A 13656-nucleotide genomic window follows, 5' to 3' on the forward strand; every position below is an offset into this window, starting at 1 on the left:
AACGTTATGTTCACTTTTTTCGATTATAGCCTGTGCATTTCAGTATGTTGCCAGTCTGTACTGTGATACTAAATATCGTGTTGCACTTATCCCTCATAGCACTTCTTCCTCCATCTATTTTCTCCAACTTCTCGTCATGCCATCCTTCCTCTCTCCATCCCTTTTCTATTCTCTCTCTCACCACCCCTTCTCTCTCTGTATCTCTTCTCTCCCCCTTCATCACTTCTCTCGTCCCTGCTCTCTTTCACTCCCTATCTCTCCTCCCTCCCTCCATCTCTTCACTCTCTCCATCTCTTCTCTCTCTCCATCTCTCTCTCTCCATCCTCCATGTGTCCATCATCATCTCTGCCTCTCTCTCTCTCTGTCTCCCTCTCTGTAAAGTGCACATATTCCCTCCACTGTTATGACAGAGAAAAGCCATGGTCATTGTTTTTTTGTTGTTGTTGTGGTTGTGCTGCTCCTGTGGCGACCACACTAGGTTGTTGCACTTAAAACAACCCATCTGAGATGAAACTCTCTCAACCCCCCATTCTCCCTGTGCCACACCACTCCGTCCCGCAGGTCACGCACATCCTCCATCCCCCACCAAGCCCCGATACCCTACTTCTTCATTTCTTGTTGCCTCTGAATGCCAGGTAGAGCCTAACCAGCAAATCCAAGCACAAATAGACTGTCAAAAAGTCCCCCAATCACACTCAGTAATACACACAAACACTCACTGACACGCACATACACACACTCACACACACACTTACACAGGCAGACATATGTACGCATATGTATATATAGCAACATGCATAATCACACCTTCGATACACAAAAACAGAAGCGCATGCTACGTGCTGCACACTCAGACAGATTCACACACAAACAGTAAGGAGGTGGTAAATGGAGCAGAACAGTCTAGTAGGGCTATCCCACCTGTACAAACACATCGGCTGACATGCCAGCTTACACGCACACACACACACACACACACAGGGACACATGCAACGGCCCTCCATCTAGTTCGAGGGACTGGTGGGGTTTTAATAGCTATCGATCATTTTCCCATGTGACAAACTCATACACTCACCTCCCTGTAACAGGCTTGTCAGAAGCATAGAGGCCCCCAAGTGCACACACACACGCACAAACACGCAAGAACACACACACGCTGATAAATACGCGAACACACACACACACACACTCAAAGACATAGACATAGACGCACACACATTCAAGCCCTAACCCTAACCCTAACCCTACACACACTCATGCAAACCAACATAAGTACGCATACACACACACACACACAACTTCAGATGTATTGCAAACCTGGGCATGTGAAAAGCTCTGAAGGTTTCCATACACTATTAGATGTGTGAAGGCGACCATTTAGCCTGTGCTCACCTTGGCGTGCACATTGGTGTGTGTGTGTGTGTGTGTGTGTGTGTGTGTGTGTGTGTGTGTGTGTGTGTGTGTGTGTGTGTGTGTGTGTGTGTGTGTGTGTGTGTGTGTGTGTGTGTGTGTGTTTGTGTCTTCCCTTTAAGATGTGTGTTATTTCATTTACATATTGAGGGCCGGACTCACTCACCTAGATTAAATTCCCTGAGACAACAAACATACACAGAGACACTCATACAGACACACAAACACACACACACACACACACACACACACACACACACACACACACACACACACACACACACACACACACACACTAACCCCTTTCTGTGCAACCTTCAATCTGTTATTAGTTGTTCTATGGGTGGACTGAATTACGGAATTTACATTGGATCGCTTTATCGGAGAGAAAAGATGTCAACAGACTAAACAATGAGAAGTGAAACAGCTCCCACTGTGTCCCCTGCCATCTGAATGTGATGTCATGGGCCACTCCCTCCGGAATGAATTACGGCAAGCTGAAAGGGTCAGAATAGAGTGAGAGCCAATCAATATTCCCTACGATTCCAGATCATAAATCTAAAATGTGATTATTCTAGGTAGTTAGCGCCGATTAATTATCAAGGCTAATAAAGTCCTCTCTGCCACTGGATGCCAGAGAGGCTGCTGGGTATGGCGGTTGACTTTATGTGAACATTTATTACGAAAAGGGCCCCAAATAAACTTTCGAAGCAGGGTTTCTTGTGCGGTGGAGGGCGGAATAATGAGCAGGGTTGTCCCTAAGCACTGTTTTCTTTTTCATTATAAAAATGGACATGGCTGCCAGCACACCTTATTAATGCACTGTAGGTGGGTGTGTGTGTGCATGCTTGCATGCGTGCATGCATTTATGCGTGTATGCATTTGAATGTGGGCCAAGGCCGATTCAAAAGATGAAGAAGAAAATATGCAGATGTGTAATAATGAATTTGAATCAAATTAATATTTCAATTCAAAACTTCTCTTTAATAATAGTAAGATAATTAGGGGTCCGAACAGCGAAGCTGCTTGGTCCCCTATTGTTTCTGTCACGTGTTTTTTTTCTTCAAAATTCTGTAAAAGTCATACTGCAGCCTATACCGTAAGTCGAAAACTCTTGAAATGTTCAGGTATGGTTACCAATAACCCCCCCTACAACCATAAATCCAAACTGTGGTACTGCACCTAAAGGTGGCGCTATTGTAAAAAATCATGGATTAGGCTTATTTCTCCTCACCAGATTGACCTGGACTCAAAATCCTTTCAGAATATTAATCCCTAGAATCAGATACATTTATAAAACCTGGGTCTTAAGCCCTAAAAATGTTTACTTTTCCCACGATTTCATATTGTGGGAAAAGTATTACCAATTATTACCATGATTTTTGCAGGCAAGTGAAATCAGGCTAAATAAAAAGCCTGTGAATCTTTTTATTTTTTTCATGATAAAAAGATACACAGGCAAAAATAATCACAAATTCACCAAACTCGCCACATAAAATCCTTAGACCAAGCCTCACAAAAATCATCGAACAGAATTTGTTTTATTTAGTTCCATTTGAGAAATATTGGCCAATAAAGTTGGAGCAGTTAGCCCATTTTTCTTATATGACCATATTGTTATTGTATAAAAAAACATACGACTATTATTAGGTGGATACCAATACCCCCCACTACCCATAAACCCAAATTGTGGTACTGCACCCAAAGGTGGTGCTATTTAAACAAAATATGAACTAGAGTTATTCTCCTTACTAGATTGACCTGGACTCAGAATTCTTTCATCATATTCATCTCTAAAATCAGATGCATCTTTTTCACACTGGACTTCTGCTCTAAAAATGTTTACTTTTCCCACAATTTCATTAAAAAGCCAAACGTCCACAGTCTCAGTCCATTTTGTCTATATGACCATTTTGTTATTGTATAACTACCATATGACTATCACTAGGTGGATACCATTAACAGTGCACATTTCAGATCCGTACTCTTTTAAGAAAGCCCTTAGTTCTCTTGTGAAATGTGTGCTTGGAGTTTTTTTACCGTCGTGGGTAACCCTTCCTTTTACAGTCCCCTAATTACTAGGTATTTACCCGGTACATACATGGTAAATCATAGTGTATTACTGGGTAATTACCACTGGTAATAAGAAGGTAAATACAGAGGTAGTTACCCGGCAAATACATGGTAAATCATAGTGTATTACTGGGTAATTACCACTGGTAATAAGAAAGGAATTATCCAGTAAATTATAGTGTATTACTGTGTAATTACCAATGGTAATAAGAAGGTAAATACAAAGGAATTACAGCTGAAGTACTAAGTAAAACCTCCACTATTACCCATCAACTCAACTAAGTAGCGTGTAGTTGTAACTGTTTTAGGTTGGTAATAACTCCGATATTGTGTACTTCCTAGGAAATTAGGCAACCAATTATTAGAAACACTTATAATCCAAGGTTTATGTTCTTAACAGCCGAAGTTTAATGATGTACTATCTAGAAATTAGTATAGTACTTTCTAATAAAATACTTTTTCTTAGTTATTATTCGTAGCTACACCCATTTAGAAAGGGTTTATTCGATTTACCACTATGGAATTACTTACCTGGTAACAACCTCTGCAGGAACAGTTTTCCTCTAGTGTTATGGTACATCTTCTTAAATACTGGGTACAAAGCCGTTTGTTTCCATGGTATTACCAGGTTCTTACCATATAATTTATAATAGATACATTCCATTATCCATGCAGTCAACACAAACTTGTACCATGTAAGTTCTGCGACGTTACCAAGTAAAACACACCAATTTACCCAGTAATTAAGCTGAAACTGTACTGTAAAGGGAAGCCTTGTTTGTTTCCATGGTATTACCAGGTTCTTACTATATAATTTGTAATACATTATTCCCTTTTCCATGCAGTCAACACAAACTTGTACCATGTACGTTCTGCGACGTTACCAAGTAAAACACGACAATTTACCCAGTAATTAAGCTGAAACTGTACTGTAAAAGGAAGCCTCGTTTGTTTCCATGGTATTACCAGGTTCTTACCATATAATTTGTAATACATTATTCCCTTTTCCATGCAGTCAACACAAACTTGTACCATGTACGTTCTGCGACGTTACCAAGTAAAACACGACAATTTACCCAGTAATTAAGCTGAAACTGTACTGTAAAAGGAAGCCTCGTTTGTTTCCATGGTATTACCAGGTTCTTACCATATAATTTGTAATACATTATATCCCTTTCCATGCAGTCAACACAAACTTGTACCATGTACGTTCTACGACGTTACCAAGTAAAACACGACAATTTACCCAGTAAGTAAGCTGAAACTGTACTGTAAAAGGAAGCCTCGTTTGTTTCCATGGTATTACCAGGCTCTTACCATATAAGTTGTAACTGGTTAATCCCTTTACATGCAATCAACACAAACCATATATGTTCTGCAACATCGTTCACCAGTAGTTAAGCACTTTAATTGTTGTTATAAAACCCCAAACCACTGTTGATGAAAGACATATTAAAATTAAACAAAATCAAAGGCTTATCTTTCAAACAATGCATATCTCACAAACAGGCACTGAACACTGAAGAAATCGGACAAAAAAAAGAGCCGTCAACATCAACTCAATTTAAATGTTACTGATGGTGTTTTCATAAAACACATGACAGTGTTATGGCAAGTGACCACAAGGAAGACTGCTTCAACCTCTACAATTTGAATAAGTGGTGAATGCCATGCAGCAATCTGCCTATGGGAGCATCTTTGTGGTCATTCGCAAACCAATGAGTCCACTCGATGAATGAGAGATGACTCTTTAGTGTCTTCTCTGTGAGGTATCCCTGCAGTCTCCACATCTGGGATTTGAAGGCTGACCAAGACCTGACCAGGTACCTCCAAATCTCCCCTTCAAGAATCAGAAGACAAGAAAATAAACATTAGGACTGTCAATTAATGAACATTTCTAGAACATGTAGAACTCAAAGATTATTTTGTTTATCAGTTAAGAAAGGATGCTGGTCCTCTGGCCATTGTGTTTGGTCATATTGAAAAGAGAAAAAGGCATAGCCATAAATACAGTTAATAGGACGGGAGGGGACAGGCAGTTAGCTCCGGTTAGCCCTTTAGCATCGAGCTAGCGGAGCTTCTGTCATTCAAATAACTCGGACATGTTGTTTAAAACCTATAACACCCAATTTATTAAAATATCCGGATTTAATCGGGCACTCTCCCATAAGTACAGTTAATAGGACGGGAAGAGACAGGCTCTGTTAGCCCCGGTTAGCGCGATGCTAAAGAGCAGCTCTACCGGAGCATGCCACCTCAACAGGTGCAAGTTAGCCTCCGGTTTGATATCTGCCGGATATTCGGTTTACCACCCAATCGGATTCATCAACATAAGTGCAATACATTACGGGCTTAGTATGTTGAGGACGGTTTAGGACACCGTATCGCGAAAAATCACAAACACATGTTGTCGCCATCATGTCTGTGTAACAACGTCATTTACGTTCTCTGGCTGCTACCTGTTTTAGGGACCGTCAACAAGTTACACTCACCGACTGGTGGCAGAGACGTTACCCTGGAATTGTTTCTGGAAATAAATCATATAAAATAACATAAAAATCACTAAAAAATACATTTTGTCACCTGATTGTAGTAGTAGTTGCCAATGGTGGGCTGCTACTTACTGCAGGTAACTTTGCTAATATATTGCATTATTGTTAAACGGAATGCAATTAATAATTTCAAATATAGTTTGGTCGATTTTTGTCGAATATTAAACTATTAACTGCATTATGATTAACTATATTGCAATATATTTGTGTGATTAATTTCCTGCAACAATTCCATGGTAACGTCTCTGCCAACAGTCGGTGAGTGTAATTTGTTGACGGTCCCTAAAACAGGTAGCAGCCAGAACGTAAATGACGTTGTTGCACAGACATTGATGGCGACAACATGTGTTTGTGATTTTTCGCGATACGGTGTCCTAAACCGTCCTCAACATACTAAGCCCGTAATGTATTGCACTTATGTTGATGAATCCGATTGGGTGGTAAACCGAATATCCGGCAGATATCAAACCGGAGGCTAACTTGCACCTGTTGAGGTGGCATGCTCCGGTAGAGCTGCTCTTTAGCATCGCGCTAACCGAGGCTAAGAGAGCCTGTCTCTTCCCGTCCTATTAACTGTACTTATGGGAGAGAGCCCGATTAAATCCGGATATTTTAATAAATTGGGTGTTATAGGTTCTAAACAACATGTCCGAGTTATTTGAATGACAGAAGCTCCGCTAGCTCGATGCTAAAGGGCTAACCGGAGCTAACAGCCTGTCCCCTCCCGTCCTATTAAAGGGACTCTTACCTTTGTTGCATTTTTACACTTTTTTTGGATAAGGTTAAATTGGTATTAATGAGGTAATAACACTCTAATATGCAAGACAGACCAACCAGGAGTAAAAACAAACAATTATTTTACTCTCATAATATTTAGTGAAAACTTCAACCAATAAAATTCTTCGGACCGAATGACCTTATTGGCCGACAGACCTGTCTGTTTGCTGCATGGATATATAAGGTTTTCCGTCTGCTTCTTGTGGCGCATTCGGGCCCGCGTCATCAAGGCGCGTCCTCAACTAGAGGGTTTGTTTTGATTCCACGGCAGACAGTAGCGAGTAGCGACCGTAGCGACTGACGATGGCAGACCAAAGTGGTCCACGGCGTACTGAAACTGCACCATTCAGTCCGATTTGGGACTCATCTCGGACTCAGACTCACAGAGTTACCCTCCTCTGGAGCCTCAGGAAGACCTCCAGACTGTTGGCCACCAACTGCACCATTCAGTCCGACAAGGGGACCCGATTCGGCCTCAGAAGCCAAGTGGTCCCGCTCCCCTGGATGATTCTCAGGACCTCCAGACCGTTGGCAACCAACCGCACCACTCAGTCCGATTAGGGGACCCGTTTCGGACTCAGACGCGAAGTTGTCCCGCTACTCTGGAGCTCCGGGAAGACCTCCAGACCGTTGGCACCCAACCGCACCACTCAGTCCGATTACGGGACCCATTTCGGACTCAGACGCGACGTTGTCCCGCTACTCTGGAGCTACAGGAAGACCTCCAGACCGTTGGCACCCAACCGCACCACTCAGTCCGATTACGGGACCCATTTCGGACTCAGACGCGACGTTGTCCCGCTACTCTGGAGCTACAGGAAGACCTCCAGACCGTTGGCACCCAACCGCACCATTCAGTCCGATTAGGGGACCCATTTCGGCCTCAGACGCTACGTTGTCCCGCTACTCTGTTTGTAATGCTCATACACCTTTCTTATACTCAGTGGGACCACTGTCCTTCAACATGGGGCCTCAAAACGGTATCACACGAAGCCCATAAAATTACAGTGAGCCACCTGCTAAATTTCTTGTTTACTAGACCCCTGGTAGATATTATGACCCCTGGGAGTCTAAACATAACCCATGGGAGTCTAAACATAACCCATGGGAGTCTAGAACTTTTGTACTGTAGCGACCCTGGGACAGTTAAATAGTTTGTGTGTTATGTGTTACATTATATTTCGTTGTCCGCTATGCCAGTTGTTCTATGTGCATGTATTGTAATGTTCTTCTTGTCAATCAGCGTGGGGGCGAATCATTAGGTCAGCTGGGGGAGGGCCTTGGAAGAACAGGAGGGTGGGGGCCTGCACGCGAGTGAGACCGTGTTGGGGGTTGCCGGGGTAACCGGGGTTTGTTTTGTGTCGGTTTTCTGCCGTTGGTTACAATGTTACGGGTTTCAGTGACCTAGTTTTGGTTCATTAAAACTACCTTCAACTACTAATGACTCGACATCATTATGTCACCGGCGAGGTCGTTACAGTACTCTAATAACGCTTAGTTTTTTAGGTTTAAAAATAACGCTTCGTTTTGTACTCTAAAAAATAACGCTTAGGGGGTGGGGCATTGGAGGAAGGCGGGATGATTTGAATGTGCTGTAATTCTCAAATGCAACAAAGGTGAGAGTCCCTTTAACTGTATCTATGGCTATGCCTTTTTCTCTTTTCAATATGACCAAACACAATGGCCAGAGGACCAGCCTCCTTTCTTAACTGATAAACAAAATAATCTTTGAGTTCTACATGTTCTAGAAATGTTCACTAATTGACAGTCCTAATGTTTATTTTCTTGTCTTCTGATTCTTGAAGGGGAGATTTGGAGGTACCTGGTCAGGTCTTGGTCAGCCTTCAAATCCCAGATGGGGAGACTGCAGGGATGCCTCACAGAGAAGACACTAAAGAGTCATCTCTCATTCATCGAGTGGACTCATTGGTTTGCGAATGACCACAAAGATGCTCCCATAGGCAGATTGCTGCATGGCATTCACCACTTATTCAAATTGTAGAGGTTGAAGCAGTCTTCCTTGTGGTCACTTGCCATAACACTGTCATGTGTTTTATGAAAACACCATCAGTAACATTTAAATTGAGTTGATGTGGACGGCTCTTTTTTTTGTCCGATTTCTTCAGTGTTCAGTGCCTGTTTGTGAGATATGCATTGTTTGAAAGATAAGCCTTTGATTTTGTTTAATTTTAATATGTCTTTCATCAACAGTGGTTTGGGGTTTTATAACAACAATTAAAGTGCTTAACTACTGGTGAACGATGTTGCAGAACATATATGGTTTGTGTTGATTGCATGGAAAAGGGAATAACCAGTTACAACTTATATGGTAAGAGCCTGGTAATACTATGGAAACAAACAAGGCTTCCTTTTACAGTACAGTTTCAGCTTAATTACTGGGTAAATTGTCGTGTTTTACTTGGTAACGTCGCAGAACGTACATGGTACAAGTTTGTGTTGACTACATGGAAAAGGGAATAATGTATTACAAATTATATGGTAAGAACCTGGTAATACCATGGAAACAAACGAGGCTTCCTTTTACAGTACAGTTTCAGCTTAATTACTGGGTAAATTGTCGTGTTTTACTTGGTAACGTCGCAGAACATACATGGTACAAGTTTGTGTTGACTGCATGGAAAAGGGAATAATGTATTACAAATTATATGTTAAGAACCTGGTAATACCATGGAAACAAACAAGGCTTCCTTTTACAATACAGTTTCAGCTTAATTGCTGGGTAAATTGTCGTGTTTTACTTGGTAACGTCGCAGAACGTACATGGTACAAGTTTGTGTTGACTGCATGGAAAAGGGAATAATGTATTACAAATTATATGGTAAGAACCTGGTAATACCATGGAAACAAACGAGGATTCCTTTTCCAGTACAGTTTCAGCTTAATTACTGGGTAAATTGTCGTGTTTTACTTGGTAACGTCGCAGAACGTACATGGTACAAGTTTGTGTTGACTGCATGGATAATGGAATGTATCTATTATAAATTATATGGTAAGAACCTGGTAATACCATGGAAACAAACGGCTTCGTACCCAGTATTTAAGAAGATGTACCATGACACTAGAGGAAAACTTCCTGCAGAGGTTGTTACCAGGTAAGTAATTCCATAGTGGTAAATTGAATAAACCCTTTCTAAATGGGTGTAGCTTTGAATAATAACTAAGAAAAAGTATTTTATTGGAAAGTACTATGCTAATTTCTAGATAGTAGGCCTACATCATTAAATTTGGGCTGTTACCAACATAAACCCTGGATAATAGGTGTTTCTAAGAATTGGTTGCCTAATTTCCTAGGAAGTACACAATATCGGAGTTATTACCAACCTAAAACAGTTACAACTACACGCTACTTAGTTGAGTTGATGGGTAATAGTGGAGGTTTTACTTGGTACATCAGCTGTAATTCCTCTGTATTTACCTTATTACCAGTGGTAATTACACAGTAATCCACTATAATTTACCGGATAATTCCTCTGTATTTACCTTCTTATTACCAATGGTAATTACCCAGTAATACACTATGATTTACCATGTATTTACCGGATAATTCCTCTGTATTTAACTTCTTATTACCAATGGTAATTACCCAGTAATACACTATGATTTACCGTGTATTTACCGGGTAACTACCTCTGTATTTACCTTCTTATTACCAGTGGTAATTACCCAGTAATACACTATAATTTACCATGTATGTACAGGGTAAATACCTAGTAATTAGGGGACTGTAAAAGGAAGGGTTACCATGTCGTGTGCTTATCAATCGACAATTACACAATGTGAATCCTGCTTCAAGCAGTTCAGGAATGTCATTGGCTCAACGGGATAAAGACATGGATGCTGTGTACTGGTGAGCCTTAGGTTGAGAGTTTGAATCCTGTTTAGAGCATAATGAACAAGCTGAACATATCTTTCTATCATTGCCACTCATATAAGAAACACAACATTGAACAGCACCTGAATTTCATCAGGCAATCAACATTCCTGCTCAATAGTTTCCAAGAATTGGACTGCCAAGACACAGTATGGAATTAAAGGGAACATCTTCATTAAATGTTATTCCTTCATAATTAACTCATATTTATATTTCTTCCGTGAGTGTTCTTGACTGCAAATGTTTAATTTCCCCAGAATTTCAAAGATTTTTCAAGTATATGCTTTGAAGAAAGCCCTAAATTCACTTGAGAAATGTGTGCTTTGAGTTTTCTGGATGTTGTGTGCTTATCAATAGACATTTTGACCATGTGAATGAGGCTGCAGTTCAAGTTTATAAGTTGAACATCTTTCCTTAAATATGACAATTATGTAGTTATATTTATATATCTTCCATTAGTTTGTTCTTGACTTTTAATTTTGCTCAGACCCTGTTAATCACCGCTTGCGGTAATAATTATAATATTAATTATTACCATGATTATTGCATGCATTGCCCACATAGTGTGGTTGAAATGAGAAAAATAGTGTCACTCATACATTCCACACATATGCATTTATATACACCAGCTGTGGTGATAAACACACGTGTACAGACATCAAACAATCACACGTGCACATTCAGAAACAGATGCAAACAAGACAAGCCTGCCGGTCACACAATCCACACAGTGGAATGTTTTCATTTTTTTCAACCAGCTGAAACAACAACTGCTCCAACCGGGGAACAGCATTGTGCGTGTTCCCTGTCTCACTACCTAAGCCAGCCTGTCTCTCCCACCTGGGGCCTTCATGGATAGGGTAGAATATAGTTATTCTTTATCCCCTTGACTGCTCTACAACAGTCAGCTGTTGTTGGGGAGGTGGGGGAGGGGGGTATTGATTTTATCAATACCAAAACAAAGATGGAGAGTGCACCATAGTGAACGTTTCTCAAAGAGGTCATACGAAAACACATCAAACAATACAGTTTGGCCAAAAGCTTCCAACACATAGGAAATCCTGCCTTGACTGGCTACTGGCTCTGATTAAACCTGGAAGGGGGGGAAAAGAGGACGAGAGCGAGAGAGAGAGAGTGAGAGAGAGAGAGAGAGAGAGAGAGAGAGAGAGAGAGAGAGAGAGAGAGAGAGAGAGAGAGAGAGAGAGAGAGAGAGAGCAAATATGATGTTAGATTAATATTCAATGTAGTGTGCGCACAAGGAAATACATTGTTAATGTTGAAATGAATGTACTGTCAATTAAACCAAATCGGTGTTGATATAGTAAAAAGACTATGTGACACTTTGCGTGAGTTAACATGTGATAGAGGACACAGGTAATAAGTCATATATATGTATATGGTCTTCATTTTAAATCACGTCTAATAGACGTAGTCAATTCAAGTACAAGATAAAGGATATAAAGCATCAGAGCAGGAAAACATTTGAGATTTGTCCCGACATAAATCCTCTATTTAATATAGGCTTTGGTTGACATGACTCCTACATCTTACAGTACTAATGAATAATGTTTGATTATCTGCCAATATCTGAAGTTTCTTTTTGTCAAACGGGAGAATGTCTGACTATAACAGCATACCTTTAAAATAAACAGATCAATGGATTTATAGAGCTTTGGCCAACGCAACGATATGAAGGTTTACATCCTACTTCATAAAGAAAATGACCGTGGGGAAAAATCTGAACACTGGTATGGTATAATAATGGACTGGGCAGATTCACAGCTGACCATTTAAAAGGGACCCTCTCCTGCTGCAGGACTGGACCTGCAGGCGAAGATAACCCTCTAAGAGCCTTGGCAGTATTCAAGCGTGTTCAGAGAAAATGAATGAAGTTAAAAATGACCCCCCCACCACCACCACCACCTCACATCATTATTTTATGCCATTTAATTCAGAAGGAGCGCGCTGCTCATGAATACAAGAAGGAGGATGCCAAAGAGGATGAATATTTTAGGGTCTGTCAGATGAAAGCTGAAGGTGAACAAGCATCTAAATAACCCAGGTTGTCCTCTGTGAGTCACCATTATAAAACAATGACAGAATCAATGAAACTGCCATGAAGTAAATAAGAGGGGAAGACAGAAGCAAGGTTACATTTTAAACATGGACTATCTAGCTGGCAAGCATTCTTTTGGGTGGTATGCATCTTGATTGTTTCTAGGGTTCATGTGTTATAGTACTTTGGCTTTATTTAGATTTGTAATAGTATGTTATGTATCCCTATGTGTTATGTAGGTAAGCTTTTGTGTATAAATGGTCATGTTAACAATTGTATCTACCAAAAAATCCTCTGCATGAAAATTAAAAAGATATGCCTAATTACAAAGTGGGTTCAGTGACCGACTCTTCCATTGTTCCTTTCTTTTGAAGAAGCAGCCTTGACATCAATAAAGCAAATCGATAACTCTCAACCACTTAAATCAACAAACTATCACTACCCCACCATATAAATCCACCAATTACATCAGATTATATTCTACTTTACTGCTATCATAGAAGACATGTTTCATTTTCAAAGAATGACATACTCCACGGTACATAAAGAAAAAATTACTTGCAATAAAAAGTATATTGCGGTCTATTATGTTCTTATTCTCCCTGTGGCTGGCGCTTCTTGTGAGCCGACTAAGGCCAAGGGACTGATTTACTTGTCACACAAGTGGGACATATTTAGGTGTGGCGCCCAGGAGATGCCGGGTAGTAAAGATGGCGGGGCAAGCTGTGACCCAGACAGTTGGACTGTGGAGGTCTCAGGAGGAATACGTAAGGCACACTTGTTAACCCCCTGCCATTAAAAAAAACGGTGATTTCCAACTGTGTGCCTTGAGATAATGGACTGCACTACACTAATTACACACAATGACAAGAGCATTAGGAAAAGAGCCATCTGCA

This window comes from Gadus morhua, chromosome 12 (genome assembly GCF_902167405.1).
Source record: "Gadus morhua chromosome 12, gadMor3.0, whole genome shotgun sequence".
In the NCBI taxonomy this organism is placed as follows: domain Eukaryota; kingdom Metazoa; phylum Chordata; class Actinopteri; order Gadiformes; family Gadidae; genus Gadus; species Gadus morhua.